Source organism: Pygoscelis adeliae, unplaced genomic scaffold, assembly GCF_000699105.1.
Source record: "Pygoscelis adeliae isolate BGI_AS28 unplaced genomic scaffold, ASM69910v1 Scaffold582, whole genome shotgun sequence".
In the NCBI taxonomy this organism is placed as follows: Eukaryota; Metazoa; Chordata; class Aves; order Sphenisciformes; family Spheniscidae; genus Pygoscelis; species Pygoscelis adeliae.
The window spans coordinates 821,051-825,821 of NW_008824281.1; positions in this window are offsets into that span (position 1 = coordinate 821,051).

Sequence of the window (4,771 nt, forward strand, 5' to 3'; positions counted from 1 at the left end):
GGGGATGGGTCCGTGTGTCCCACGGGGATACCCAGGCGTGAGGAGGGAGCACGCGTGGGTGCGAGGAGAGCGGCGTGGGCTGTACGCACGCCTGAGCTTTTTAAAGGAGGTGCAGATCTTCAGAGGCGCTTGGGGATGCACTGCTCTGTGTCTGGAGACAAAGGGGTGGTGATGAGGGTGACGGTAGCCCAGTTCATGGGGATGGGAACGCTCCGGGACCCAACGCTGGGATTTCTCCCTAATCCTGGGACTTGCTGGCCCCATCAGGGACTTTTGTCCCCTGCCCCAGAAAAGCAAGGCTTCGCCACATCCCGAGCCAGCCAGCCTTCTGTGGCCCTGGGCTACCTGGGACTCATCTGGGCTTGTGCATCTTGGGTTTGGAAAGCTTTGGAGATGGCCTCTGCACAGCTCCTAGTGTAGCAGTGCGGGTTTCGGAGTCCTGCTGCATGGACACGGCCAGCCTAGAGAGAAACATGATTTTTAGCATTGCCCTCTTCCATATGTTAGTATAGCTCAGGCCATTGCAGTCTGAGTGTTGTCATACAAATAGGATCTGTAATAACGTCCGTGCTCTAGTTCCCTGGCAACATTTGCACAATTACGAGCTGCTCTAGATTAGAAAGCAGATCTTAGTTTGTCTAAACAGGTTTAAAAACCTATCAAATTAAACTGGGCCAGGCGACTCATACAATGTGCGCACCTAAATTGGTTTAACATTTGCATAAATCAGATTAATTTGGGGCTGTGGGATGGTTTCGGTTAGGAAGCCTGTGGCTGTTTCTGCCCAGCTCCTGGAGGTCTCCACTCCTGCCGTAGTGCTGGGTCTGTTTTTGTAAAGCAGCAGCTGAATCACTTGTTTACAGCTTTGTTTTGTAGGCGATTGCTCTACACAGTGCTGGTTTACATCAGACCAGAGGGTTGCAGTTTGGCTGTGACCTCACAAGCAACCGGGATGCCCCCACCTTTGCGGGGATGTCCTAACAGAGGAGGAACCCCGAAGGTCGAATGGCTTTTAATGGTGCGATTCAGGAGGTGGGAGGGTGGACGGCAGCACGTGGGCAGCGTGGCTGCAGGCAGCAGATTCGGATCACGAGTGGTTTGGCTGCAGGCACGATTTGCAACACGTGGCGGGTCCTGCGGATGGTTTGCAAGGAGGGTCTCTCCCTCCAAGGGGATTTTTAAGCCCATTGGGGTTTGAGTAGCGAAGCATTCGCGTGCGAGTCCGTATGCAGGGAGCACAATGCCTGGCGGGCCCTGCCTCCCCTGCTGACGTCTCTTTGCTTTGGTCTTGGGGCGTCTTGGACATGGTCTGCAGGGGCGCGGAGGTGGGAATGAATCTGGTGTCCCGCTTTTGAGCTTTGAGTTTCTTCCAGTTAGCCAGTTTAAGAGCACAGCAGGTAAGCCGGTCTGCTCAGACTTTAGGAATGATTCGCTCTCTTTGGTGCTTGCTGCCGTGTTCCTGGGAGGTGGTGGATTTACATGCCCGTGAGGGATGGGTTGAGATGCACCAGATCCTAACTTCAGAAATGCCTGAACTTTATATAATGCTGCTTTCAGGTTTTTCCCCCCCCCCCTTTCACTTCTGTTTGCGGGCAGCAGATACGTGATGCAATGCAGTTACGTGGGGTAACCACGTGTTCTGGGCACAGAAGGCACAAGGCTGGAGGCAAAGTGCTCTCGATCTCTCTTGCTTGCAACCACCGAGCCGGGATTGTAAATAGCGGGAAGGAGAGGGAGGACGTGGTGTGCTGGTGTCTTCTCAAAATGCAATAATCCCACCTTGGGAAAATAGCAGTCTTGTCTGAAATTCAGTGTGTTGTCTCTTTGTGGAGCTTGAGTTGTATCTCACCATCTCTCACTCTGAGCTGTTACTTAATTGTTTTCGTCTTTGTGGTGTCCCTGTATCCAAATCAGTGTTGCTAGTAATTCCACAGATGATATAAACCTGAAAGGTTCTTTTCTTAAGTCTTGATCATGCTTCCCTCCATTTTGCTTTTGCGAAGACAGCGGAGGTGGACAGACCACCTGCTCGCCGTGCTGCAAATGCACATGTGTGTGCAGGCATGCAAAATCTGCAGGAACTCGGGATTTATTTTTTTAAACTAATCTTCAGCTCTGATATCATCACGTGTTGGCTCTGGTTCCCGTGAAACGTCGATGGATGCTGCTTTTGGCTTGCACTGATCAAGGTTTCCCTCCCGCTGCTTCTTTCCTTTGTTTACTGCCCGTTGCTGTCGCTCACTGCCAGTGGCTTTGACTCTTTTCCTCCGTTGGCTGCAAAGGGGAGTCGGAAGCTGAGCAGCAGTTTCCAGTCGCCACGTGAAGTTCCCATGTCACCCCTGACCGGTGAGGCTCAGGACGTGTGGAAAGCGAATGTGATGGGCAGAGCTGGCAGCTCCGAAGTGGAGTAGGCAGGTGGGGGCCAAACCATCCTTTCCTCCCAGCAGGAGGGGACGTGCCCGGGGCGGAGGGGTGGCCCTGGGCAGGCAGGGACGGTGACGGGGACGATTTGGTGTCAAAGCACATGAAAGGCGGTTCTCAGGATGCTGTGGTTTCCACCAACAAATTGTTGTCCGCTGGGATCGCTCCTGTCCCCTCCAAGCAGCTGGCTGGTGCACCCAAACCCCCGGGCAACCTGGGAGAAGGGGAAGACGGGGGCTGAGCACCGCAGCCCAGCACCCATACCTGCAGGCAGGTGCCTGATGGCCACCTGGGAGCGGGCAGGGTGGGGGTGGGGCCGTCTCCCGGCCAGGCGTGACCTGCTTGAGCTGAACACCCTGCAAAGGGCAGGGGGGTGCTCTGGAAACCCGGAGGCACCAGCGCAGGAGTGATGCAGGTGTCGTGGCGGCCAGTGCACGGGGTTTGCCCAGTGCAAACCAGTTCATGAACCAACTGGTTGTTTCTGTCCACCGGTCCCCAGCATGGGGTGGCTGGCGGCGGCACGGACCTCGGCCCTGTGGCGTTTTGTGTTGGACCATTACGTGCCGCCAGCGGAGCAGGAACCTCCTGGTCGTCTCCTTCCCTTGGAGTCGCCATTTTATTTCTCTTAAACGTTTATGTATAACTGTACACTAACCTATAAAAATTAGTTTAGGATGGCTGCCAAGAAAATCTCTGCAGTGCCTTGTGGGTAACTCCCTGTGAATTACCATAAAAGCTGTAGTGCCAAGGCTGCTGTGGCAGTTGTGAGGATGCCAGTCATAATGCTCTGTATTTAAAATTCAGATGAATGTGTAATGCATTCGTGTCTGGATTGCAGCAGCTTGTAGCGTTTCTGGTGTCCCTGCCTGCGCGCCGCTGCACCCGCTCTTGCTTTTTAATGTCGTCTTGTGCTCTTCCAGCGTTTTGCCTGATTGCAAAATGCAACAGATAGCAAAACATGGGCTAGCCGTGCTCAGAGGGAGAGTGGTTTCTGATAGCTTCCTCCCAGGAGGGATGAACCTCCTGCTTCCATTGAGCCGGTGGCAATATTTCACTTAAGGGAAAAGCAGCTCTGTAACCCTTCCCCTCTGCATCCTGCATGAATGATGTCCTGTTTCCGAGGGCGCTCTATTTCTGGGTGTGCTGAACGCCGGTACCCAAACTCACTTGAGTAACTGAAACACGGCTTGTCCCGATGCTCGGCAGAGCCTGTGCAACGGGGATATCTCGCTGCCGTGCTGGGGAAGGTTTGCGGCTCTCTTGCAAGCAAGCCGGTTAGCTTTCCTGCTTCGCTGTGTGCGCTTGGAAATACAAAGTGCTTCTCTCTATCTGTTGCCGCTGGTTTTCCTCTGGAGCGGCGAGCCAAGGTGACTGCAGGTCTCCGAAGCGGAGCCTCAGTTGAGGAGCTGCTCGGCTTGGTGCGGGTACTTGGCAGAAGGTGTTGCTGATCTTCTGGGCATGATGGATTATTTCATTTAAATTTTCTTGAAATATAATATTCATCATGGTGTCAGTGTCCCACCTTCATTATAGCTTACTGATAAACATCTCTAATCGGAGAGTGATCTCTCTGCCCTGCCAGAAGCCGCCTGGGGATAATGAATACACTTTTGGAGCTGGGAGAGAGTGTCTCGGGGATGTGTTCCTGCTCTCCCACCCTGCCTGTGTGCAGAGAATCGCTTGCCTGGCTGATAAATAAAGCAAGAAGCAAATCTGTTTTTCCCAGGTATATTGGTGGTATTTGTATGTGGCTGTTTCTGTCAAGGGCTCTAAGATGGTGGCAGTTCGGATGTAGCCTGTGTCCCTGTTAGTACCTGACAATGTTTTCTTGCCTAGGGATTTCTGAAGGGACCCTTAAACGCCGCCCCTGTCCTGCGTGCTCCCTGCCTGTGGCTGGGGGCTTAGGGCACTGCCCCAATGCTGCTTAACCCCCACCGCAGTGGGCAGCCGGGCTGCCTCTTCCACCTCACGAGGGGTAAATCCCTGCCGCTGTCCTGGCTGGCAGCAGCACAACCCAGACTGTCTCTGGTTTCGGCAGGAGGGGATGCAGCTTTACATCGGCTCTCGTGGGGTGCCGGGGTGGTGATGGCCCCACATGCGGCAAAGCATGTGCCACACTGTGTACGGTTCAGATGAGCAGTTTTACCCTTCTCCCTGCGGTGTCCAGAGCAAGTACGGGAGCGGGCAGGACCCAGCACAAATCCTGGGAGCGATTCAACCATCGGCAGGCTCAGTGCGATGCCGGGGAGGGCAGGCTGATTTGGGGAGCTGGCGGGCCGAGCAGCGTGGCTTACCTCCTCCCCAGTCCCCCAGCGGGAGGTGCAGCACAGCCACAATGGCCCCAGCTGCC